Source organism: Myotis brandtii, unplaced genomic scaffold, assembly GCF_000412655.1.
Source record: "Myotis brandtii unplaced genomic scaffold, ASM41265v1 scaffold416, whole genome shotgun sequence".
Lineage (NCBI taxonomy): Eukaryota > Metazoa > Chordata > Mammalia > Chiroptera > Vespertilionidae > Myotis > Myotis brandtii.
The window spans coordinates 2392172-2420062 of record NW_005365989.1 but is presented as its reverse complement, the minus strand read 5'-3'; the positions used below and the strand labels follow the sequence as shown (position 1 = coordinate 2420062).

The window sequence follows — 27891 nt, the reverse complement described above, 5'->3', positions numbered from 1 at the left end:
TGCCTGCCTGCCTGATCGCCCCTAACCACTTGCCTGCCTGCCTGCCTGCCTGATCGCCGCTAACCACCTCTTCCTCAGCTCCCACTGCTGCGGCTTTATCCGGAAGGACGTCTGGATAAAGAATGACATCCAGAAGGTCGTTCTGCTGTCTAATTAGCATATTACACTTTTATTATTATAGATGGGCCCTCTTATATTATTAAAGGAAATGGAAACATAAAAAATAGAGTTGTTGCCCTGGCAGGTTTGGCACAATGGTGAGAGTGTTGACCCACAGACCAATGGAGGGTTTGGTTTTCAGTCAAAGGCATGTACTTCAGTTGCAGACTCCATCCCTGGTCCTGGGCAGGTGGGCATGGGAGGCAACCAATCGATGTGTCTCTGTCACATCAATGTTTCTCTCTCACTCTCACTCTTCCCTCCACTGTCTCTTAAAAAAAAAAAATCAAAGGGAAAAATATTTTTGAGTGAGGATAAAAAAAAAAAAGAAGAGTTGTTTTTGAGTCCTCCCTGTTGCGTGCCTGTCATCAGTTTCAAAGGACCACAAGAAGCTGTTAGTATTTTCATTAAACAGAGATCCACCTCAGTATCATCTTAGCCATCCTGCCTGCATTCCTTCAGGTGCATCCTCTCTCCTAGAATCTGCACATTATCTATTTTATGGCCTCTCTGCAGAGCATTTTTAGTCTGGACAGTCTGTTCTCATCATACTTCTGGGCAACCCCCACTTGCTATCAGCCTGAATTTCTTCAGAAAAGACAGCATAATATTCATCCAGGCCAGTCATCATTCAGGGGGTAAATCTGTTTTCCTAAAAGAACCATATTACAGTCCAGACTCAAGACACATGGATCTCATGTTGCCTGGAGCCTTTTTAAAGATGTATAAATCAGAGGGGACAGAGGAATTTTCTGTATGTGGGAGTGTGTAGCCCCTTCTTGGCTTTGCAATAAATGCGGCTCTCAAGCTGGGCTTCACATGAGAAATACTTGGGCAGTATCAAATATACTCATGCCTGAGCCCCCACCTGGAGATTCTGTACCCAACAGGGGTACATCTGGGGTGAGTCAAGGCAGAGAACTGCTGTTTGGAAGGCAGGAATTGGACCTCTTTGGGATGCCTTTAGTGTATCAGAAATTCACTTGGGTTTTGGGAAATGTCTGGATCTGAACATATGGGAGAAGTGATTTAAATGAATGAGTGGTGTAACTCAGACATCGGACTGGAGTCTGTAATGCATTGGCTGTAGGTGGCCTTGATCAAGTCACTTAACCTCATAGCTCACATCTGTGCAGGGATTTGCCGATTACAAAGCACCATCACACGAAATATCTTATTGTCACAAGAATTCCAAAGAGAGAGGGCAGGCACCTTTGCCCCTTCTGCCCTTTCTCCAGGGAACACAATTCTTCATTGTTTGGATTTAGCTGCAACATCCTTCTGGCCTGGAGCGCCTCCCCGGCTCTTCCCGTACGGCTTCTCCAAATTTCCACCAAAGCGGGAACACATCACCCTTTCCTGGCATTTACCATATTGAACTGTAATAATCCTGTGTTACGGGTTCTCTCCCCATGAGAAGAGGGCCGTCATATTTTATTCATCCCAAGCCTCTGTTACCTAGTGGGCATTCACTAACTGTTTGATGATTGAATTACTACAATAATCACTGCTTTACAGATGGGGATGCTGAGGCACAGGCCTCACATTCGCCTCCCCTATCCTTTCTGAGCTCCAGATTCTTCTTGTGAAAATGAAGAATTTGGAAATTTTCTTTAACAATCCTCAGAGCTCTCAAATAGGGGCTGTTCTATTCTGTGTGATAGTATTATCAAAACTCACAAAGCTCGCCCTAACCAGTTTGGCTCAGGGGATGGAGCATTGGTCTGTGGACTGAAGGGTCTCAGGTTTGATTCCGGTCAAGGGCATGTACCTTGGTTGCAGGCACATCCTCAGTGGGGAGTATGCAGGAGGCAGCTGATCAATGTTTCTCTCTCATCTATGTTTCTAACTCTCTATCCCTCTCCCCTTCTCTCTGTAAAATATCAATAAAATATATATATATTTTTAAAAAACTCTCCAGACCGGTGTGGGACAGTCTCAAAAAGAATATGATCCTATTTATTGGCAAGAACAGAAATTCATATTTCCACTTCAGCCTAGACCAGTAAGCCAATTACTGCTGTGCTTCTCATTCACCTCAAGAGAATGAGAAAGTAGAGACTCCTGTATTAGTCCCTTTGTTTTCTCTGTAGTTCCCCAAGAGATTTTGATGTAGACCGACCAGCAGTTAAGGCCTACTTTCTGGCGTTCTGGAGATTGCTCACATCTGACCAGTAGTGGTTCTATTTTTATGAATTTTAAACAGCTGGCTGATGCAAACACAGCCCTGTTTGACAGCTAGTGTTGGCCAGCCAGACATATACACACATTGAGACAAGGATGTTGTCTTCTGTCCAAATGAAGATGGAATCAGGGACCTTGTTACTGAGCCTGGATTCCTGACCACTTAGAAACCATTTCCTAATCGGCTAGGGTGAGGAGCAGGCGTGGGTGTTCTGGAATACAGAAGGAAAAAGGAAGTGTGAAACCTCATCATCTTTCTCAGGGTAAAACTGTTCACAAAAGAAATACGTTTTTCACAGATTGTGGACTTTATTATTTCCATCAGGCAGCCCCTCAACCAAAGCCAATTAAGACATTATTAGGGCCCGGCTGGTGTGGCTTAGTGGTTGAGCCTTGACCTATGAACCAGGAGATCATGGGTCAATTCTTGGTGAGGGCATATCCCTGGGTTGTGGGTTTGATCCCCAGTGGGGGGCAAGCAGGAGGCAGCCGATCAATGTTTTACTCTCACCAATATTTCTATCTCTCCCTCTCCCTTCCCCTCTCTAAAATGAATAAAAACTATTTGTTTAAAAAGAAATTTTTTAGGGCTGAAAAATGTAAGGATTAGGCAAGTATATCTGATAATTATTTTTTTGGTTTTGCTTTTTAAAAAAATTTTTTTTTGAGAGAGAGAGAGAGACAGAGACAGAGACAGACATCTTTGTGTTGTTCTACTTATTTATGCATTCATTGGTTGATTCTTGTATGTACCCTGACCTTGGCATATCAGGACAACACTCTGAACTACTGAGCTGCCCATCAGGCCCAGTGTATCTGAGAATTTAAATTAAGTAATTTCTCTGGCCTGGAGTAGGATTGCCAAACTATTGAAAATCCATATTCAGATGCAATTGTGACCATCACACACACACACACACACACACACACACACACACATTTTCTGAGGAGTTTTCTTTTTCTTGGTCTCCCACCAGCCCAGCCCTGAATTGGAAGCCAGCCTACCTTAGTTCAGCAGATGATAAGATCTGACACTTTTAATTGTTAAGTTCCCGAAGCTGTTACTATATGCAAACATACAGCAGGATGTCCTTACAGCTGCAGTGATGACTTGGGAGCCAGGCCAGAGGGAGGCATGCACAGGGCGAATCCTGTCAAACCTTCATCAATGTTCAGAGTAAATGTGAACTCTTGCATTTTTGTTTTCAAAGGACTTTTTAAAGAAACGGACCAGTTGAATATTTCTTAATCCTTTTAAGGATTTACTTACGTGAGTAAAAGATGAGAAAAGATCTTGTTCTCTTTAACTTTTCCAACTTCAGATTTTAAAATTTTTCTTCTGTGACGTCTCCAAGACAGTTTTACATACAGTTTTTTATACACTTGTGAATTTGAAATTCATACGGATCAAACAGAAGGATCAGCAATGTGGCCTTCAAGGTCAGTTGATTTATTCAGCTTTCGAACTCTAACATTTATATGCCACAGTGATCTACATGGGCTTAGCAAAAAGAGAATGCTTAACATTATTCTTGACTGTTTCATTTCTCTCTTATTACATAATACAAGAATTGATATTTAATCATTAAAAAAATAAGATAGAAACATCATGTCTAGTGTTGCTAAAATTTAAAAAGTGGGCATAACAGATCAACTTTGATTTTAAAAGTTAATTTGGCATTGTCTTTTTGCCTTCCCTGGATGCCTCCAGCTCCGTCCCTGAGTGCTCATGATGTCTGGCATCTGCTGATGCTGTGTGTATGTTTTTTTTTGACTGTTTCATTTCTCTCTTATTACATAATACAAGAATTGATATTTAATCATTAAAAAAATAAGATAGAAACATCATGTCTAGTGTTGCTAAAATTTAAAAAGTGGGCATAACAGATCAACTTTGATTTTAAAAGTTAATTTGGCATTGTCTTTTTGCCTTCCCTGGATGCCTCCAGCTCCGTCCCTGAGTGCTCATGATGTCTGGCATCTGCTGATGCTGTGTGTGTGTGTTTTTTTAAAATATATAAATATATTTTTATTGATTTCAGAGAGGAAAGGAGAGGGAGAGAGAGCTAGAAACATCAATGATGAGAGAGAATCATCCATTGGCTGCCTCCTGCATACTCCACCTTGGGGATCTAGCCCACAACTCGGGCATGTGCCCTGACCGGGAATGGAACTGTGACCTCCTGGTTCACAGGTTGACACTCAACCACTGAGCCACACCGGGTCGATGTTGTTTTGCCTGAAGTCATGTCTCTCTGGTTTTCATTTACCACTAGACCTCTCATGCTTGTTCCATATGACTTTTCAAATGGAACTTTCTCAAATGACTTTTACCATATTTGGGATCCTGTTAAATGTCAGGATTCTTGTTAAGTGTAATTTTTGGCTGCTTCTTTTTTGGGGTATCCTTTCTTCTTGAGTATGGCTGGACCTGGAGATGCGCTTCTAATGAGTAGAATGTGGCAAATAGGGGAAGTCACTTCCAAGGCAAGCATGCTCTAAGGGAAGCCAGCTGCTGTATTATGAGCTGCCCCATGGAGAAACATGCATGGCCAAGAACCCAACAGCCCATGCGAACCGAATCCTGCCCATAGCCCTGTGGGTGAGCTTGGAAGCAGAGCCTTCCTGAGTGAACCTTCCTTAAGATGCTGCAGCCTTTTTTTTTTCTTTTTTAAAAAATATTTTTATTGACTTCAGACAGAGGAAGGGAGAGGGAGAGAGAGAGAGAAGCATCCATGATGAGAGATAATCATGGATCGGCTGCCTCCTGCACACCCCCTGCTGGGGATTGAGCCCACAACCCGGGCACGTACCCTTGACCAGGAATCAAACTCGGGACCCTTCAGTCCACAGGCCGACGCTACATCCACTGCGCTAAACCGGTTAGGGCCAGATGCTGCAGCCTTGGCTGACACCGGACTGTAGCCCTGAGAGAGACCCTGAGCCACTGAAACTGAGATCACGCTTATGTATTAAACTGCTAAATTTGGGGTAATTTGTTATGCAGCGATACATAACTAATACAAGGACAGAGACTTAAGGCAAGTGTTCCCTGCTTTGGGGAGCTCACCGTCTACCTTGTAAGCTCCATAGTTGTCTAGCGTCACGGGTAAACCATGATGTGGAATCATCAATTGTTATTTTTGTATGAAGGGCTCCAACAAAAATAGCTTCCAAGCTTCAGTTTTGTTTCACATATTTTTTCTTTGTTTTCCAGTTTAATTTTATGAATAAGTAGTACATGCAAATGATAAAACCTTCAAAAGCTACAAAAGGATGTAAGTGTACAGTAAATCTAACTGGCCCCTTTCACCCCAGTACCATTTCCCTTTCCAAAGGCAGCAGCCATTACCAGTTTATTGGTTAACCTTCTAGCCTTCAATTTTTCATTTACAAATGTGTACATACATACATACCACCCCACCCACTGCCAAAACAGAACAAATGGCAGTGGAATTTCACTTTCAAGTTCGACTTGAAATCAGGAGAATGGTTGATACACAGCAGGTTGAAATCTTACATAATTTCTGCCAATGGATTCTACTCTCAACTTAATAGATAATTACCTTGAAGAAACCATTGAAAACCTTTGAGAGAAAGGAAGATAACATGTCACATAGCGGTAGGGCTGGAGTGGGATCTAGAGAAGCCATCTGGTTTGCCTACTTGCCTTGGGGCAGGACAGTATTTACAACATCAAGGAGAGCTGCTTTTGAGAGGCTCCTCAGTGAAGTGCCTTGTTGATCTTTGGGGAAGGAGGTAGGGAGAGATGAACATATCCTCCCGATCAGAAAATGTCCTAGACCCGTGGTCGGCAAATCGCGGCTCGCGAGCCAAATGCGGCTTGTTGGCCCCTTGAGTGTGGCTCTTCCTAAGCCTTAGGAGTACCCTAATTAAGTTAATAACAATGTACCTACCTATATAGTTGTTTAAAAAAAAAATTTGGCTCTCAAAAGAAATTTCAATCGTTGTACTGTTGATATTTGGCTCTGTTGACTAATGAGTTTGCCGACCACTGGCCTAGTCAAAGTGTGATCTGTGTTGGACTTGTCTCTTTTGCCCCTTGAGTGTGGCTCTTCCTAAGCCTTAGGAGTACCCTAGTTAAGTTAATTACAATGTACCTACCTATATAGTTTAAGTTTAAAAAATTTGGCTCTCAAAAGAAATTTCAATCGTACTGTTGATATTTGGCTCTGTTGACTAATGAGTTTGCCGACCACTGTCTAGACGATTGTTCCAGCTGATCAACTTCTCCCTAACTTCATACTGTGAAAAGTTAGGGGTGTTTGTGATTTGCTTCTGATCACTTTAGGGAACTAAGCTGACTTGGTTAGAAGTGGAATGAGCCCTGAGGACAGGTATGAAGAGGGAAGGGAGGACATAATCTTACTGCTTTTCTAGTTCTTTCTATCGCCCCAGTGGTGGAGACTGGGTAACCGTTGGTAACTGTGTGGGTGGCGTCCCAGGCTTGCCGAACAGGACTTGCCTCCTTCCCCGCTGGCCCTGACACCTTGGCCACACATCTTAACCTGTTCATGTCTCCGTTTCCCTTCTGCGTTTCCCTTCTGCCAGGTGAAGGCGCTGGAACCAGGTGGCGAAATACTTTCAACAATGGCGGAGGTCTAATTAACATGGTATACCAAGACTAATTAATGCTCTAGAAGAAAGGCTCTGTATGAATATGAGGTGATATTATTATTACAGTCATTACCTTTAAAAATTATAGGCCGCATGCCAAACAAGTCGCAATGGAGGTAAAAGAGTAATTGGCCAGAATTCAACTGAACACAGATGTTAGTTTTGTTTCCTTAATGTGTAGTATCGACTTCAGATTGAACTGAGTCATAGAGTGCGTTCACCTCACTTGTTATGGCAAATCACGAGATTAGCCAGTCCTTTGAATTTATTATTCAGAGAACCACAGGAGAAAGCAGCCAGAAATAATGATAATAATTATTATTCAGTGACTTATGATTCTTTTGATTGGAATCCAGGGTATTGTTTATTCTTTGTCCTGCCATCATGATTAAATATTCCTCCCCCCCCCCTTTTTTTTTACTAAAGGAACTTGTGAATGGATCGATTTTAAATGAATGCCTACTTATTTCACTGCTTCCTGACAGAATGTCTTTTGTACCAGAAGAACCAATTATTTCTTTTAAGCCACTTATCTGTGACCCTGATGATATGTAGTGAGAATTTCTCTCCCCTCTATTCTTCCCTCCTGCCTCTCCCCCGCCCCAACTTTCCCCCTCCTCCCTCTTTCTTCCTTCCTTCCACTCACTTACCAAACATGTAGATTCTGTTTCCAGAATCTAAAACCTCTCACTACCTACCAACTACCTACTATAGTGCCAGGCACTGTTCTTTCTAGGTGCTCTGGATACAGCCAGGAGAAAAACTGAGTGTGGGGGAGGAACAAACTCTCCTCTACCCAAGGCCCTTCTGGCTGCTCTAATAACCAAATAGACATGAGGCTGATTAGCAAGAGAAAACCAAATTTAATGCATATGTATAGGAACCCCCGCATGCATGAGAGAGTCAGAGGTTCAGAGACAGAAAGGAGGTCGAGATACATCTGACTGCCTGAGCTAGGGATGAGGTCATGTTCCTTGGGGGCTTTACAGGGTCACTGAAGATGATGAGGGCAGATATGTAGTAAATGAAAGTTTGCCCGGCCCCATAGGTGGGTCAGAAGGGTTATCGCTGACAATCTCTTATTATGGGCAAGGGCCCCTAGTTCTCCCAGGTAGTGAAAGGGAGGCGCGGGGTTTCTCTTGAGCCTGAAGCTAAAATTGCCTTTAGCTTAAAATAATCCACATACCACAGAGGCACATCGTGGGGTGGCTCATTCTGAACCCCACATGACAAACTCCCTGCCCTCCTGGAGCTTACACGCTCGAGTGGAGAGACAGAGAAAGAGGCCTCTAACAAGTGGTGTGTCGGTTGGAGATAAACACAGTGGGAAAAATCAGCCGGTACACAGGGAGGCCTCATTAACAAGGTGACCTGTCATCCAATCACAGTATCTCTGACAAACCTACTGTATGCAGGGCTCTGCTCTCGGAGCTGGGAGTATATCTGAACAAAAACCCCATAAAGCATGTGTGCTGGCGGGAAGAGACAGCTGGTACATGAACACATTTTGGAATCTGTTAGGAGGTGAGGGGTGTGGGACAGTGTAAAGGGGGGTGAGGGGCATCAGGAAGATGGGACTACACAGTTCAAGTACAGAGGTCGTTGGGCAAGTCCCCTAAAACGGTGACATTTGAGCTATGGCAAGGACGAGATGAGGGGCTGAGCTTTGCTGTGACTACAGGAGAGTGTTCCAGGCACAGGGAACAGACACTGCCTGCCCCCCAGAGGCCCAGGGCCAGGAGGGGCAGTGTGGCTGGAGCAGAGTGGGTGAGGGTGGTGGAGATGAGGCTGAGAGGTTAAATGGTACATGGATGTTGGGTTTTGCTCTGAGAGAAATGAGAATCCATAGCAGGATTTTGAGCAGAGAAGTCACACGATCTGAATTACCTTTTGATAGAATCAGTCTGCCTTCTGTGCTGAAATTAGGCTGACACGGAGCAAGGACAGAAGAAGCAGGACAGGATGATGGTGACTCAGCCAGATGGCCAGCATGGAGGTGGTGAGGTTTTAGATTCTGGAAACATCTGGAAGGCAGCGCCAATAGGGTTTGCTGATGGCTTAGGGACAGGGTGTGGGGAAAGGGCAGAGTCGAGCACGACTCCAGGTGTTTGTCCTGAGCACCTGGAAGGATGGAGTCGCTTTTTACTGAAATGAGGAAGACTGGGCAAGAGTGGGTTTCAGAGAGAAAGTGAGGGGTTCCGCTTTGGTTAGGTTTGGTTTAGGTTCTAAATTTAGCTTCCCTTGGTAATGTGGAAACCACCTCCTCTTGAGCAAAATGCTAGGCCCATTAAAATGCTGTTGCTGAAGGGTCTCTCAATGAGAGGGTAAAACTAAGACTATTTCCCATTTGAGCTGCTTGCTCTGCCTCTGGTTACAGTAGCAGCTACCTGAGCTAGAAGCCTTGAATCTTCCTTGATGTTTGTCCTGCCTGAGCCCTTGCCCCAACCAGGTGAGCTGTGAACCGCTGCTGCCTCTCCCTCTGAGAGGTTCCGTGGCCTCCTCTCCGCCTGCACTGCCTTTGCTCCTGTCTCTATCATCCAGAGGTCAGAGGACTGAGGAACTTCCTGCAGCCTGTCTTGACCACAGATTAGCATTGTCTCTCTCTGGAGTTCGTGGTCAGGGTCATTTCCAAAAGGCAGGTCTGATTAGGCCAGTTCCTGTTGAAGAGGCTCCGGGCCCTTTGCACAGTTCCTACAACTGTGCTCCCTCTCTTCTGTCACCCTGCATGTGCTTCAAATTCCAGGGTGACCTCCGTGTCCTTACTTCTGGGGGACACATCCCTGCCTGTGTCTTCCCTTTAAGCTGCAGAAGGACAGGAGCCATGCCTTGCCTACCAGCAGTTACCTGAGTCCCTGTCCTGTGGTCTGGAGACAATTGTTTTCAAAGCTTAAGCCTCTCGTGGCCTGTGCTTACTTAGCACACAAGTTCCAGATGCCTCTAACCTGCAAGGCTTCAGTCCACATCTCTGCAGCCCCCTCTGCCAACCATCTCCTCCTGCACCCGCCTCCACTTTAATAACTCAATGAATCCCCTGTCCTGTTGTGCTTTAGACCTTTCACTTCCACGGTTTCCTCTCCTGAGATGCCCTTCTCCTCTCTCTTCCAGTCTCCCAACTGGACCTTCAAGGCTCAACTCAGAGAACTTGCCTCTTCCCTCTGCCTTCTCTACAGTCCCAGCTCATCAAGTGTAATTGACAGCTGTCTCCTGTGGATTCTCCTCCTAGCATCTGTCACACCGAATTATGGTGGGCATTTGCCAACCGTAAGCATAGGAGGACTAGGCCATATTTCATATCTCTCTATACTTATATATACTTCCTATACTATATGTCTTTATGTATCTCTATACTGTATGCTGTTGTCTTTATATACGTTATATCTAACTAATAATTTGTTTATTACATTGGTTTTTGAGTTAATAGAAAAAAACAGTGGAATTTCACACTTAGGAGGCATGTTCCTTATGAGGAATCTTAACTCTTCCAGTCTCCCAACTGGACCTTCAAGGCTCAACTCAGAGAACTTGCCTCTTCCCTCTGCCTTCTCTACAGTCCCAGCTCATCAAGTGTAATTGACAGCTGTCTCCTGTGGATTCTCCTCCTAGCATCTGTCACACCGAATTGTGGTGGGCATTTGCCAACCATTAAGCATAGGAGGACCAGGCCGTATTTCATATCTCTCTATACTTATACTATATTTATATACTATATGTCTTTATGTATCTCTATACTGTATGATGTTGTCTTTATATACATTATATCTAACTAATAATTTGTTTATTACATTGGTTTTTGAGTTAATAGAAAAAAACAGTGGAATTTCACACTTTAGGAAAAATGTTCCTTATGAGGAATCTTAACTCTTTTGTAAAGCACGGGTGTAAGCAACAGAATCACAGGTCAGACCTCAGAGAGCACAGGAAGGATTGCAGTGGGGACCTGGAGCTCTCCATCTGGTTTATTTGTCTCAAAACTAAAGGTACAGCCTGCCTATTCCCTGCCAGGTATTTTATCATCAGTTTCCAGCCTCAGGCTGTGTTCCTCCTGTTTTTTTTCTGGTTGTTTCAAGAAACGTGCTGAGAATGGCCCTTGATATAAAGGTACAGCCTGCCTATTCCCTGCCAGGTATTTTACCAGCCTCAGGCTGTGTTGCCTCCTGTGTTTTTTCTGGTTGTTTCAAGAAAAGTGCTGAGAATGGCTCTTGATGTGACTAGAAAACTAACTTGTCTCTTTGATACCATTCAAATCTTCATCATTATTACTTTTTTGTTAATCCTCACCAAGGGCATTTTTCCATTGATATTTTAGAGAGATTGGAAGGGAGGGGAATAGACAGAGAGAGAAATATCGATGTGAGAGAGACACATTGATTAGTTGCCTCCCACATGTACCCCAACCAGGGCCAGGGATTGAGCCTGCAACTCAGGACCCTTCAGTCCAAGAGCCAACACTCTATCCACTGAGCTAAACTGGTTAGGACATTCAAATCTTTAGAGACTGCGTTATGATCAGCTCACTGGTTTTCATCAGCAGGGATTCTGGTAAAATTAGACCTGGGAGCCTGAGAGCAGACTGCCTTTAAGGGTGGCCTGAGTGAATCACGAGCCCCTGACAGCTCATCGTCACTTATCACAAAGGAAATTCCACAATCAACTTAAAGTGCTGATGCCTAAAAATGACTCCTCGCTGATTTTCGGAAGCTTCAGTAAGGGAAAGCTGATTATCTCAGATCATTCAGGAATTACAAAGATGAATTGAAGGGTTGGAAGTAAGGCAGAATTAGAACCTGAAGCACATTTTCCTGTAGAAATAAAAAACTTTCACCAGAAGTGTTTTTGAACATGCTCCATGTTTAAATTGGTTCTGTCTGTCCATGTAGAGTTGAGTGAGCCTGAGCAGAGAAGAGTAAAATGCTAGTTTCCCAAGGGAGAGGTAGGGCCTTCTTCCTTTGGAACTCAATGAACTATTCTATCACTTTGTTCGAAGGGGTGGGGAACCTTCTTTCTGTCAAGGGCCATTTGGATATTTATAACATCATTCATGGGCCAGACAAAATTATCAACTTAATAATTAGCCTGTTATATTTGGTCAAACTTTAATTAACTCATCCCTGATGCCTTGGCAGGGCCAGACCAAATGATTTCCAGGGTCTTATGTGGCCTGCGGGCCAAACATTCCACACCCCTGAGACTAACTTCACCTATGTGTTCCTTAGACACAAAATAAACTTTCAGAGTTTTCTAAAAAAAAAAAAAAAGAAGAAGAAGAAGAAGAAGAAGAAGAAGAAGAAGAAGGAGAAAATGAAGTAAGGCAGAGAACAGAATTGTCTGAAATATGAGATGTGCCCAACCCAGTACTGAGGAGTGGACTAGATCATGCTCAGTAAAACATGTGAGTGGGTGAAGGACTGCTAACTTATTCTCTAAAGTAGGTTATAAATAGCTCTATTTTGAGGTGGATGTGCTAAAAGATTGACCATCTAACTCCCCCATCAGTTGTACTAGCACTGAGTCAAAATTTCCTCCTGATAAAAATGAAAGTCTATATCCCTAGTAGAGCAGAGACACTAAATAACCCATGTCTGACCGTCCTCTTTCTGTCCTTCTACTTCTCTTTAGCAGCAGGGCATGTCGGGATGTCTTCACCTATAGGTATAATGCCATGAACTTGAAATCTGCTGCAGCTGGCAGGCTCGATGTACCTGTTTCTTACTCCTGGTTTGCCCTTATGAGCAAGCTGCCTAGTTGTCTGAGTGGTTAAGTGGAAGTCTGCATCTCAGCCTCTCCTCCTCTAGCCCCTCCACCCCTTGAAGCTCTTGTCTCCGTGGTTTGGCTCTGGGGCACCCTGTTCTCAGAGTGGTCTGGCTGGAGCCAGTGGAAGGAGCCTCATGTCTCATGAGGGTCATGGGGTGAGGAAGATGAAGAGTGGAGAGGAGGCTCTGGCATTGCAAACTGAACATTATTGCACCTGGTGACTAAGTTTGATGGTGCCATTTGGTATAGAACACAGGCCTCTCAAGGCAAAGGAACATTCTGTGGGTTACTCTAGAAATATCCTGTCCAACCCTAAAATCTGGGGTTGCAGTTTCTATCGGCAGCTTGGGTGAGCGGGGCCCCTGGGGAGGCCTCTGGGCTGAGGTCTTTCTGAGGCTGAGTTCCAGGCATGACGGTTTTGTGAGCAGGATGCTGGGACCAGATTGACTAGGTGGGAATCTGGGCTCCACTGTGTACTGGTTGTGAGATCCTGAGCAAGTTTCTTGGCCTTCATTTCTTCATCTGTAAAATGGGAATAACAGAACCTACCTCACTGGGTCTTTGTGAGCGTGAAATGCATGTATATGTATTAAGTGTTTGAAACAGTAACTGGCACAAAGGATTAGCTCCATAAATGCTGGCTAGTGTTACCATTAGTCTATAATTAAATCTGAATTACAAGCAAACAATTCTTGGAGGACCCATGCCATGTACTGTGCATGGGGAATGCGCAGATGCCCGTTCCTCCTGAGTTCACTTTCTCCTCCAAATCCCATCTCGACCGTCTACTCCAGGCCCTCCTTGGCTGTTTTCCTGACACTGGAGATAAAGCATATACTACCTCTTCTTGCTTTACCCTGGCACGCCCAGTGAGTCTTACCATTCCTGATTTTAACCAAGCCAGCAATTGGTAAATACGTGATCTTCCATTCTTGGTGGTTTGGAGTATAAAAGCCGATCGATGGGCGTTCTTGGAAAGGCTCTCTAGAGAAATAGTTTTAACCTGAGGGAGGATTGTATCCATAGGGCACAGAAGAGGAAGCCAAATAGATCTTGATTTTCATCTCCTCAAAGGGCAGATCCAGGCAGAGATGGAGCACAAGAGCAAGGGGTTGCCCTGAGGGTAGGCAGAAAACAGCTGGGGGGAGTGGGGGGGCGGCTGGGGAGGAAGCAGGGTGCCTAGGCTCTCCTGGGCCTGTCTGTGGTTTTGAGCAATGCAGACACCCAGCTCTTGTTTCTTTCTTAGATGCCCCTCCCTTTAACATGCCTGGACTCTGAGAATGCTGAACAAAGACCACAAGTGGTCTGTGTGGGTACTTCCCAAAGCCACCTGTGCCTTGGCCAACCTGGGAGGGCCATCTAATCATTGGGAACTCACCTACCAGATTCTTCATGGAGGCTTGGGACTGGGCTCTTGGGCGTCGCCTCTCTACTCCTGGCTGGTCAGTTACTCCCTGAGCAGCTAGGAAAATAAAAACACCTCTGGCTTCAGAAATCATCGCCCACCTCTGGCTTCTTGGTTTGTTAGCTAGGTAAAAATGAAGGGTTAAACCTTCCTCCTGGGCGTGGGTCTCATTTCACAGCATAACTCATTTCCTCCCTGCATCAATTTCCATTTCTGTCCCTGGCTTCAGATTTGTTACCCACTTGGAATGCAATATGTCTTGCCTTTTATTTTTAGAACTTAGAGTAAGAATTGGCACTGTAATAATATGAATCCTACCAATTGAGTTACAAGAGAGGAAAAGCCTTGAAAGGTTAGCTTTTTTGGCTCATAAGCAGTCAAAATGGCCTTTTATCATTTTAATCCAGGGTGTATTATCCTTCCTCAATTACTTTGGCCAATTATTTGGAGGATTTAGAAATGGCTTTGGAGAATGAGTGTGATTCTAGAATTCTTCTTAGTGGCCTGAAAAAAAATATGCCTCGTGTCTCCTATGTAAGTGATAGAATATTTGTAGCTTGAATATGTATTGTGGGGGACTGCCAGTTATCTAGGTTTTTACTCTGTAATTTAAAAAATTTATTTAGAGCTGTGTGTGTGTGTGTGTGTATGTGTGTGTTCATAAATGATGCCCAACCCAGTTGCATGCTGGTTTAATGCAGTAAAGCCAAGATGCCTGGCAAGTCTTAGATCCAATCCTGTTTGTATATCCTGGACCACTGCTGTCCAATAGAACTTTCAGTGATGAGATAAAGGTGCTCTGTTCCTAGCCACCAGCTATCGAGCACTTGAATGTGGCTAATGCGATGGAGGAACTGGCTTTTAATTTCATTTTAGTTAATTAAATTGAAATAGCCTCACATGACTAGTGTCTACCTCAGCCGTGGGCAAACTACGGCCCACGGGCCGGATCCGGCCCGTTTGAAATGAATAAAACTAAAAAAAAAAAGACCGTACCCTTTTATGTAATGATGTTTACTTTGAATTTATATTAGTTCACACAAACACTCCATCCATGCTTTTGTTCCGGCCCTCCGGTCCAGTTTAAGAACCCATTGTGGCCCTCGAGTCAAAAAGTTTGCCCACCCCTGGTCTACCTGCACGGGACCTCACAGGGGACTGGACTATTCTTACCTGAAACACCCTGTAACTCAGGCATCAGTTAGCTTTCTGAAGAGCTACAGCTTCTATAGGGGTCAGCTAGGGAGACTAGAATCAGAGGGACATGGGACACAGGCCACTGCCCCCTCCCCTACTCTCCAGGCAGTGTCTCTGCTGGATGGAAGCAGTCCCTGGGGCAGGATGATCTAGCCTTAGTTCTTAGAGTGTAAATCCTTTAATGCTGAAAGCCCTTGGAAGCTTCCTGTTGCTTTGAGGATAAACTCTAGGCTCCTTAATGCTCTTGGTTATCTGCTCACCTCTCACTTCCTTGCTCATTACTTTCACTGTCACCACTCAACTCTACATGGACAGAGTCGCATTCGGTCGCATGGACAGGCTGTGTGCCTTCTTACCTCGAGTCCTTTGCAGATACTGTGCTTTCTATCAGGAATGACCTTTCCCTTCCCCTCACCTAGCTCACTCCTACATGGCTTACTGGTCTCAGTTTAGATGTCAATTTTTATGGTATCTCCTCTGGGAAAAGCTTTCTTGACAACTCCTAAGACAGACAGGCGCCCCTACTGATATATATCCTAGGTCCGTGGTCAGCAAACTGCGGCTCCTGAGCCACACGCGGCTCTTTGGCCCCTTGAGTGTGGCTCTTCCTAAGCCTTAGGAGTACCCTAATTAAGTTAATAGCAATGTACCTACCTATATAGTTTAAGTTTAAAAAATTTGGCTCTCAAAAGAAATTTCCATCGTTGTACTGTTGATATTTGGCTCTGTTGACTAATGAGTTTGCCGACCACTATGGATCCCCATCGTAGCACCCACCACACTTGATTGGAATCATAGAGTATTTGTCCTTTTGTGACTGGCTTCTTTCTTTCTTTTTTTTAAAAAGATTGATTTTTAGAGAGAGAGGAAGGGTGAGGATGGGAAGTAAAACATAGATCAGCTGCCTCCTGCATGCCCCCTACTGGAAGTCAAACCTGCAACTCAGGCATGTGCCCTGACCTGGAATTAAACCAGCGACCTGTAGTGTGCACAGGATGATGCCCAACCAACTGAGCCACACCGGCCAGGGCATGCCTTGGTTTTTCACTAAGCATAATGTCCTTGAGGTTCACAGTATTGTAGCATGTGTCAGGATTTCCTTTTAAAGCAAAAATATTCCACTGTGTATATATATCTTGTTTATCTCTTCATCCATCAATGGACACTTGGGTTGTTTCCACCTTTGGCTATTGTGGATAATGCTGCTTTGAACATGGTGTTCATAGATGGCACAGTTTCCCTAGTCTCTTTAAAAACAGTAACAACAACAAACACAACTGGAGACCATTCAGCCTGCCTTTTTGGCTGGATTAGTCCTCTATTTTCCCTTGTTTCAAGAAAATCCTTTTCTGCAAGCTGCCTATCTGGGAAAGTGAAGATATTTTTATGACATCATCCCCTTTTAGTAATAGAGGTGCTCCGTGATTACTGATTCTCGAGCATGTTATTTCAGTCAGACATACTGACCCTTTTAAATAATTTCTGTAGAACAGAAGCAGTTTTTTAATTGGAGAGGAAAAATTAAGTTAGAATCCATTAAATACAACTTTGGGTGTGTGAATTAGGTCTATTTCTATTAGGTATGTTTCTTTTCTTTCTTTCTTTTTTTTTTAGGAAGAACTTTGGGCCTTTTAACATTTGTGTTTGAGGGTCCTAACTTATGGTTACAGGGGAAGATTTTACTTTGGGTGGAGGGCACATGGTGCAATATACAGATCTTGTAACATAGAATCCCATACCTGAAACCCATATGTTCATGTTGACCAATATCACCCCAATAAAATTAACTTTTTAAAAGTCTGTTTTTACCAAACATCTTGGTGAACAAAGAGGATAGCTAGCATATGACCATCCTTCCTGGTCAGAAATTTCATGAAGGGGAAAAGATTTTGCTGTAGGCCTAGGATTAAACTCCAGGATGTAGTTTCCTCATGGGCTGTATCTTGTGAAAGCCACTGGCTTCTCTTTCCCTCCAGGGTTCAGTTCAGGGAAAGTGAGAGAGAAGAGGTGAAGGTTGAGGTGGGCTAGCCATGGGGGAGGCCTCAGGCACCACTACAGCTGGTTCTGCCCAGCGTCATGTTCCCAGCCATTGGGTTTTGTGGACAGGACTCTCACTCAACCAGATAGGACAGGGACTGAGGCCGAGCCCCTCAGATATTCCATCCATCCAAGGCCTTATCTGACAGTGATTGTGTTTGTGTCATGTTAATCCCCTGAGACTTTTAATTATGATATTAATATACCAACTTCATTTGTGGCTTTCTTCCCTTTATATTTCTGTATGCTCATTAAAATCACTATGGTGGGAATCATGTTTAGTCATTCTTTTTTCTCCTTGGCTTTGTATACTAGAGAGATTGGCCAAGTTGGAAAAGCCAAGTACCACAATACTAACCACCTTCTTGTTGGTGAGTAGAGAGTTTGGAGTGCAAGCCCTCTCCAGGCCTTTGAGTTTGGGTGTGGTGACAAAGTGGGTAAACTCCTAGCAGCTCTCCTTCTTGGTGGGGAGGCTGGGAGGAGTCACAGAACATTAGCCTTGAACTGCAGTTGGCTTGCCAAGGGCAGGGCTGGGAGTGAGTTTTCCAGCAGTGGTGCTGGGTTTGTTTTGAGTCATCCTAATGCCTTCTCTTCTTTCCTGGTTCCTTTTATGGCCATTGGACACAACTGCCAGATATCTGTCAGGGTTTAAAGGTTCGCAAAGTGATCTTTCCTTTTTATTTCCTATATGTGAATATTTACTTAGTTGCTACTATTGGGGCCACCATTTTAGATAAAAATGTTGCCAGTCCTAAGTCCCTGGAAAGTCATGAGTATCTTACCTGGAGATTAAGAAATTCACGATAGCCCTGACCGGTGTGCTCTGTGCACCGCAAGGTCGCCAGTTTGATTTCCCTGTCAGGGCACATACCTGGGTTGTAGGTTCGATCCCCAGTTGGGGCATGTGCAAGAGACAACTGATCGATGTATCTCTCTCGCATTGATATTTCTCTCTTCCTTCCTCCCTCTCTCTACAAAAAAAAAAAAAAAAAATCACTCTAGCCCTGCTGAAGTTGGGTCCCTAAAGGCAAGCCAGACCTTAGGACGTGGAGTGGTGGATGATGACTCCTGTCTTGGAGAACAGAGAGCAGAAAGGGAGCAAAGCACAGTGGAATCTATACATTTCTTTACAAAGTTTTCCATAACAATGATTTAGACACATATTATAATGTTTCAGTACTTAGTTTGCAATCAGTGTCTGAAAAGTGAATTTTAATGATTTCCAGGAGATTCTAAGTTAGGAAAACAAAGTACAAAGGAGCACATATATTCAACTTCTGTATAAGAAAGATAAAAATAAGAAATACATATATCTGTTTATCTTTATAAAAAGAAACATAAAAAGAATAAACAGAACACAGTGAAGCTGATTACCAACCAGAGGTGGGTGGGGACAAGAAGGGCTATGTGAGGAATAGCCACTTGGCTAAGTACCTTTTAGCAATGTTTTGACTGAGGAGCATGTTAATGTTCTATACGTTCAAAAAATAAATTTGAATCAATAAAACGTGAAGGTGGGGAAAACCCTAAAACTGAAAGCAAAATAAAAGGAATGAACCCAATTGCATTTCAAATGAGTACCACAACCACAATAAAGAGGGGAAGAAGGAGAAACAAAATCCAAGGAACAATGGAATTATTTTACTACAAATGCTCAGTCTTAGACAAAGTTGGGAGAAAGGCAAAACAAAAAAAATCCTAAAATATTTTAGTATGTTTTTCATAGTGATATTGGCAAAGCAATTCTGAAAAAATTCTAGATGTATGTTAGCATTAAGCAAATGAATAAATGTATTGATATGGGGAGCCAGGCTTCTCACTAAGGAAGAAGGGACCTACAGGTAATATGGAATGGGAGAAAGTGTGGGGATCAATTAGAATTGGAAGTTTTAGTATGAACTCATTTCTGAAATATGTGCATGCAGAAGCATTCTTATGTAACATATATGCATGTACATGTGTTTGTGTGTGTAAGATATCTGCATATACATGTCCATCAAAGGGCCAAAAATTCAAGCCACTTCAGTAGCAATGAGCACTCTGGTGCCCAGATCTTGGTCTCTAATATCATTCCCCACTAGAAGTAACAGGACTGGGCAGAAGAGATGTAATGAGCCTGGAGCACATTGTTCCTGCTGCAAAGTATATAGAAATGCTCAAAGAATGTTGTGGACCTGTCACAACCACATATGTGCCAGCTTGAAGGAACTCCCACTGGCCCAACCTGGGACAAGTTGAACAGGAAAGTAATTATGGACAACAAGTTATTAAAAACCATTGGGAAAAATAGGGTATATGCATTCATACTGAGAACCAGTGGATAAATAGACAAAGGGAATAAGGGAGACACTCCTTACAGTGAAATGCTCAAGTGACTGATACATGTGGAGGGAATGCTGGAGCTGGGGTGCCATCCTGGCGTAGACATCGTAAAGATGGGATCAGGCAATATCCTCAGTGGATGCCAGTTTTGATAAGGAGCAGGACATTGGCATTGTCTTCAAGTGTCTCCCCACAGATTGTAAGTTTAAAAAAAATGCAGTGAAGAAATCAGACGACATAGACCAAGTGATGAAAATTAAAACACCAGTGAGGAGTGGAGGACATCTGTGCCTCTAGATGTGATGTCCTGGGAAGGATACAGCATCACCCGTGTAGTTTCCAGCAAGGATGCATCTCCTGGATTCAATCATGAGGAAGCATCAAAGCTCAAATGAGGAACATTCTGTTTTGTCTGTTTCTTTTTAAAAAGGGTGGGGTAGGTGGGGACTGTACTCTTTAAAAATATCAGTGTCATCAATGACAAAAAAAAAAAAAGGTTTTGGGAATGTTCCAGATTAAAGGAACTGGCCATTTAAAGTAATTCCTGATTCTAGACTGGATTCTGTCTGGGAGGCAAAATCCTATATAATAAAAGGTTAATATGCAAATAGACCAAACAGCAGAACAACCAGTCACTATGACGTGCACTGACCACCAGGGGACAGATGCTCAACGCAGGAGCTGCCCCCTGGTGGTCAGTGTGCTCCCACAGGGGGAGTGCCGCTCAGCCAGAAGCCGGGCACACTGCTGGCAAGTGCAGCGGCAGCACTAAGGATGTCTGACTGCCAGCTTAGGCCCGCTCCCTGTGGAGTGGGCCCAAGCGGTCAGTGAGACATCCCCCAAGGGCTCCTGGACTTTGAGAGGGCACAGGCCGGGCTGACGGGACCCTCCCTCCCCCTTGAGTGCACAAATTTCATGCACCAGGCTTCTAGTAATACTATAAAAGACATTGTTGGGTCAATGATAAAAGAGTATTAGATAGCCTATTAATGATAAATTGTCTTATGTCACTAACTAATGGTTATGGCTATGTAAGGAAATGTAAGAGACTACCCCTGAAGAATTTTTAAGGGTAAGGAATGTGCTGTAATGTTTCCTTAAATGCTTTGGAGGGAAATTTGCACACATGCACAAAAGTGACCTAAGAATAAAGTAAATGGTGTAAAATGTTATCAGGTTAATCTGGGTCAACCAAAAAAAGATTCCTATTGTAGAAATGGTCCGTGGTTCCACAGATGGTATTTTTCTTTGACCTTTTTAAGAAGTTTACGACAAATTTGTGGTTATCTTATTCTAATTCAGATCACCCTACAATGATTAACTGAGAGGGTGCCTTTGGCAAATAAAGGATTTGAAAATTACCCAGATCTGTCTATCCTGCCGGTTGACATTCTTGATCCCTTGCTACCAGTAAAAGGGGACAAGAGAGCAAGAGTATGTGAGTTAAAAACACCAATTGGGAGCAAAACAGACTTTGAATGCAATTCCAGCTTGCCACTTGCTAGTTGTATGATATTGAGGGGAACAGCCTTCTCTAAGCCTGTTTCCTTTTCTGCAAAACAGGAATAGTAAGAGTATTTGAGGGGTCCCAATTCCATTCCTGAAAGGGCTAGGGTGGGGGGGAGGGGTCCAGGCTGGCTGGGTGGGGAGTGTGGCACTCAGAAGGGGCAGTTACTACCCAGCCCCCATAGATAGTTGTCTTGCTCAAGTGTTGCCAGATTAACCAATTTAAGAAAATTTCAGAAATCTGGATTTCATGTGGAATCAACAGATTTTTAAATGCACCGAACTACAGTTTAAACAAGAAACCCTCAGTGAGCCAAACAGCGCACAGCTGCAGGCTGCCTTCAGTTGCCACGGATTGGTTTCTGCTCCAACTCCAGTGCGCACGTGGCGAGCGCCACGTGTGTCCCGGGAAGTCGGGCTCCCGTGTGATGGTCGGGGGTGGTGGCATTGGAAGAGCACCGCTGAGGCTGTAGAGGACGGGGGAGAATAGAGAACTTAAGGCCTGGAAATGATTGGGGTAGTGACCACTTCGGCCCATTCTTTCAACAGTTAACAGTGAAAAGCTCCCTGTGGGAGCGTGCCTGTGTAAACAGGTGAGGCCATCAGGTGATCAGGAAGGGAGCCCAGCCTGGGACCCACAGATAGTGAAGCAATCAGTCGTTAAACATGCAGGATTAACTTGATGAAGCAGTCCATGTGAAGTTGCCAAAAACCATAGGAAATTTTATCAAGGATGTTTGTCTCGGTAGGAAAAAAAAAAAAAAAGAAGAAGATTTCGTCTCTGTTATCATCTTCATTGTCCTAAATGTTGATGTGGTTTTTATAATGCACAGAATTTTACTTTTACATTCCGATGCGATCATAGGAACCATTTAATAAGGCAACTTCGATAGGAGTGTAACGTGTGACCGTCAGAATACGTTCGGCTCGGGTTCTCCAATGTACAATTGCACATTGTTGATAAACAGCCTGAGACTATTTTGGGCTGCCTGGTGTAGCGTGTCTCTCGTTGGCGAGACGTACACCGTATATTGTGGCAGAGGTGTCGGATGTAGACAGTTTCTGTTTCTGAAAATAACACTTTCTCTTTCTGGAAAATCCCACTTTTATTCATTCTGCAAAGATAGGGACTGCGAGGCGTTGGGTGTATACAAATATTTTACATTCTGGAGTGTGGGTTTTGTAAGGCTTTTCCCCCTCACTCGGGAGATCTGTCGAGGAGGTAATGGATACATCCCAAGCTGCTTTGTTGTGAGCAGCTGGGAGAGTAAAATATTTAATGTCTCTCTCACTACTAGGGTGACATTTTCCTGCGGCCCGAGCCTAACAGGTTAGGAGCTGGGTATTCCCCTGGCTATCAATGATTCAACAAACGAAGGTACATTTGAGCCTCAGCATGGGCTGGAGTACTTCTCAGCTGTTCCCCAAGTGAAGGTCTGCTCACACATTTCTTCTCCTGGTGTTTGGTCCTCTCCCAGGAGAATAACAATGACCAGTGTTTATTGTGCTCTTCCTTTGGGTCTGGTTCTGTTTCAGGAGCTTTCTATATATCGGCTCGTTTCATCCTCACAGCAGCCCTGAGGCAGGTGCTATTATTTTACCCATTTTACAGATGAGCAAACCAAGGAACAGCAATGTTATTTAATGAGCTTTCTTGAGGTCTCCCAGCTGGCAGTAATTGTGGCTCCAGAGCCCACACTCTTTGCCACTAGAATGAACTGAAGGCAGGCTGAGGATGCTGGATCACTGCACAGTGAAATGACCTTGACAATTGGAGAATTGGGACTTGGCTCCAGTTTCAGCCCTGTGGCAACCCACTGTGTGACCTTGGGCACTCCATACAACCTTTCTCAGCCTCAGTTTGCTCATCCTTGAAATGGGGATAATGACAATATTTTACTCACATATTAGGGGAGGAAAAAAATGTGATAAAGGATGGGAACAGTATTTGAGCTAAAAAGGATTCAAAGAAAAGAGTTAAAATGCATGAAAACAAGTTCTTAGTGATCCAAAGAGCAAATATGCCTCCTCAGGTACCATCCAGGTGGGGCTGGCCGAATTTAGACAATGTTGTAACTCTGTGACATTTTTACTTCATGAACTATTTAGTGAAATTCCCTTTTTACTTTATTAAATATTAAATATTCAATTTTATTTAAAAAGATTCTCCTTCTAGCTACGAAGAGACTTGTTATTTAATATCTGAGGTCTTAAGATGGGCCAATGGCCACACAAAGCACATGGTACCTTCTGAGCCTATATTGTGAATTAGGGTACATGTGCTGCGTAAGGGCTGACTTAGTGTTAATACATTGGTTTATTTTAAATCTAGTTTTTTGTTTCTTATTTTTCAAATATTTTTTATTGATTTCAGAGAAGAAGGGAGAGGGAGCAAGAGATAGAAACATCAATGATGAGAGAGAATCATTGATCAGCTGCCTTCTGTGTGCTACCTACTGGGGATCGAGCTGGCAACCCAGGCATGTGCCCTGACCAAGAATCAAATCATGACCTCTTGGTTCATAGGTAGACACTTAACCACTGAGCCTTACCGGCTGGGATTGTTTCCTTTTTTTTTTAAATTGAGGAAGATTTTAAACATATATAAAAACAAGCCTGGCCAGTGTGGCTCAGCAGTTGAGTGTAGACCCAGAAATCAAGAAGTCATGGTTCAATTCTGGTCAGTGCACATTTCCCAGTCACTGTTACAGGCTCAATGCCTAGTAGGGGACATGCAGGAGGCAGCTGATAGATGATGTTTCTCTCTCTCTCCCCCTCCCTCCCTCCCTTCCTCTCTTTAAAATCAATAAAAAATATATATATTTAAAAAGCATATAAAAACAAACAATTGTATAATGAACCCCTTTTATTTATGGCCATGGCCAATGTCGCTACTCCTCTACTATACCTCTGTCTCCCTCCCCCATATTATTTCAAAGCAAACACAGCCATTGCATCTTTTCATTCAAACTGGTTTTTCAATTTGAGTTTGTTTCACTTCGTCATACCAGGATAAAGATTGTTTGCTATGCAGACTTGGAGGAAAGAAAAAATCTGCATTGCAGTTTGAGTAATTAAATCACTAGCTATAACTCCCCCAGATGACACACAGTGATAGTTTTGTTAGTTTGTTTTCATTGGGGTCCACTTTTATGTGGTCTTGGAGCTATTATCATCTAGAAAATATATGGTTCTCTGGAACCTGACCCCAGTGGCAAGAGCCGGGGTGGTGGAGGGGAAAGGATGCAGGACTTGGACTCAGATAGTAAGACCTGATTCTGGTCCTCTCCCTGTTGAACTCTGAGAACCTGGATACAACGTTGACCTTGAAGCTTGATGCTTCATTTATAATGTTCATTCACTTAGTAATTCTTTATGAAAGGTCTGCTGTGTGTCAGCCACTGTTCTGAGCCTTGAAGATATCACAGAGAACAAAACAAAAAGAATCTACTTTTCAGTGCCATTGAATAGATCAAGTACATTGATCTATATGTGAAAATGTTTTGCAAATTCTGAAATAAAATATCAAGGTTACCATTACCCTTATTTTCTTACTCTGCTTTTCACTTGAAAACTTCAGTTCCCAAGTATTCTAGGCTTATAACAATCTCTATATATAAAAGCCTAAGTGACCATTCGACCGTTCAACCGATAGCTATGATGCGCATTGACCACCAGGGGGAAGACGCTCAACACACAGGCATGGAAACATGGAACAGACTGATGAATCTCAGAGGGAAGGTGGGAGGGAGAAGGGGAAGAGATTAACCAAAGATCTTATATGCATACTAGAGGCCTGGTGCATGGATTCATGCACCAGTGGGGTCCCTTGGCCTGGCCTGCACCCTCTCACAATCTGGGACCCCTTGGGGGATGTCAGACTGCCAGTTTCGGCCTGATCCCCATAGGCCAGGCTGAGGGACCCCACTGGTGCACGAATCTGTGCACCAGGCCTCTAGTTTATAATAAACTACTTAAGTTTCATTGAAGAGAAAGATATCACTCATTCTATCATATCTATGCTGTCTTGCTGCATTTCTGATGAAATAGATCATGAAGTTGCTCACATGGTGGATGGATACGTATCTTGAATCCCAGTACTGATCACTCTGGTTTGACATAATATCAAAACTGAGCTTCACGGGACCCTACAAAGTAGGCATTATCCTCATTTAATAAGTGAAGGGTCTTAGGATATTTGTCCCAATGTCCTGTAGGCTGTAAGTGGTAGAGCTGGGATTTTAGCCCTGTCTATCTTGTTGTCTGTCTTCAAACAGGGAGCCCTTAACCATTTCCTGGTTCTGCCTCACTTGGGAAATAAGAGAAACAGGGCTTGGTCCCGAGCCTTTGAAATTTACACTCTATTGAAGACAAAAAATTTAAAAAAACACAATACAAGGCAGAATACAGAGAATGGGCAGGGCAGAAAGTAACTTGTTCAAGTGCAAATAAAAAACCATTACTTGGGGATTTGAGGATCTGGAAAAGAATGAGAGTGCCTGTGGCCTTTGTGTGCCCCTGTGTGGAGGCGGGAGGTGGATGGAGGGGGAGGAGCCTGTGGTGGGTGGGGCCAGAGCAGATACCCTGAGCCTCTAATTTCTAATATAGATGCGAAACTCCAATAATTTCCATAATGAAGCACGTCCGAAATCATCTGTCACCAGCTTTTGAAGACAACCGAGTAATCTCACAGATTCCCCACCTGACCTACAATCCCACTTGAGTGTCATTGATTCATTTCCGAATGTATTGAACACTAATTGTATTTTACCTGTTCTAGAGAGCAAAACATACGTCCCATTCAAATAATTCCTCCCTTATTGCTAGCCTAAGTATTTAGAACCTGACAAGCTTGAATAATATATAAATCCTCCTGTGATATCTGCAAACATCCTTAGGACAACATTGTTTTCTGTGCATGGGGTTTGGACTTTGGAAAGCTAAGCTGCAAATTCACCATAGTCAGATCTCCTGGGAGAAGGAGGAGGAGAGAGCTGAGGCCTCTGACCATGGGTTGGGGTTGCAGCCAGTGATGAGCCCAGGGACTCCCTTGCTGGGGCAGGTCTGGCTGAGGAAACTTAATTGTTCAAAATCTGACAGCCAGAACAGTTAGCATTGTGACTGTCTGCAGGAAACCCTGGAGGCTATCTGAGCCAAATGCCAGGGCTTCCAAGGGACATATACAATATTAATCACATGTTTGCTCTATGGTCTTGGTCCAAAACTTCAGGTGTGAATTCACCTGTCTGGGAAGAGTTTGTAATCTAAGTTGAGTCCTCTAAGCTGACTAAATACAGCAGAGAGGAGAGCATTAAGCATCAGATGTGGCCTTTGTTCCTAAACTTCTGGGACCCAGAATTTGTGAAGGTGTTAACTTCCAAATGGAATGAGAAATAAGGCTCTGTGACCAATCAGAGGCGTTTATGAGACCATGGCAGTGTCTAGAAAAGATCTAGAAGTTGTCCTAAGTATACTTGATATGCCAATCAGACATGGTGCCATGTAGACCTTGAAAGGTATTTACCCGTGAGTATTTGGAAAACGTTGTGCTTAGTGCCTGACGCACAGAGGTTTAGTGAAAGTCAGTGTTTGGTGTCTGTACGGGCACATAGTACAGGTCAGGGCGGCTCTTAGAGGACAAGACGGGCGCAGACTGGATTCCAAGCACCTCGTGATCTTGAGGAGAGAATTGGAATCTGAGGTGTACTAATGGACTGGGAAAGAGCAATGATCAAAGGACAAAAATTGGTATGTTTCATCTCTCCTGCTCTGCCTGACATGCAAACCATCCCAACTCTGTGCTCAGAGATGGCCTCTGGGTGAAACGGACCAGCTTTCATGCTATTGTTTTTGGTTTTGCAGTCACTTGCAAAGAGATAGGGTGATAGCAAATTAAGTGTGGGTGAGCATGGCAGTAAAGACATTAATACCCCGATACATCTCTTCTTCCCCTTCAAACAGCTCTGTGACAAGTTTTAAGGGAGTTGGGGGCAAACAGAATTGGTTGAAACTTCACTGAATGACCCTGGAGAAGTCACCTGACCTCTATAGGGCCCACCAAATGAGGGTAATCCTTCCTTTTGGGAATGTTGTAAGGATTCTATAAAGTAAGCTCAGCATATAAGTGACTGTTCAGTAGTCTTCAACAAGGGGTGGGGAGTTATTACTGTTGATTATTTTGGAATGAGAAACACACATTGGATCTCTTCTTTCAGAGCAAACATTCAGTTCTAAAGTATGCATACATATTATCTACAAAGCTGCAGTAATAGGACCCAATTCTGATTTCTGTCTTTCCCCCTTTTCATATTAATATTGTTTCTATGGCTGTTGCTATATTAACATCATAATTTATAAAACCATTATCCTGTTGGACTTTTGGGTGACTTTTATTCCTGCTTTTTAAGCTAACAATGACAATCAGACATTTTGCATGAATAGTTATTTCACTGTTTATTTCTGTGGGAAGGATTTCTGAAGATGAGATTGTTGGGTCAGACGTTATAAATATCTGTAGTGTTCTTGGTACCTAAAGTGTTGCCCTATTGCTTTTTAAAGGAAAGAACAGCTTCCATGTCAGCAGCAGAGTATGTGTGTCTGTGTGTGTGAACACTCATTCACTAGGCCACCGCCAGCATTCGATGCTGTCACTGAATATTGTTAACCTAATAGGCATAAAAGGAGATTGGATG

General features: G+C 43.5%; 1 protein-coding gene across 4 annotated transcripts in view; it reads left to right on the top strand.

Moving 5' to 3' along the window:
* Positions 1 to 27891, top strand: part of ATP8B1 (ATPase, aminophospholipid transporter, class I, type 8B, member 1) — a 116377-nt gene that overhangs the window by 17655 nt on the left and 70831 nt on the right. The window contains exon 1 of one of the 4 annotated variants that reach the window (XM_014545639.1): positions 6678 to 6701. The exons of 1 other annotated variant lie outside the window; for it this stretch is intronic. The gene's annotated coding sequence lies outside the window, so the exon portion shown is untranslated. Of the gene's footprint in view, positions 1 to 6677; positions 6702 to 12128; positions 12371 to 21586; positions 21598 to 27891 lie in introns of those variants that run through there. 2 more of the 4 variants (XM_014545638.1, XM_014545637.1) reach the window with 2 other exon arrangements.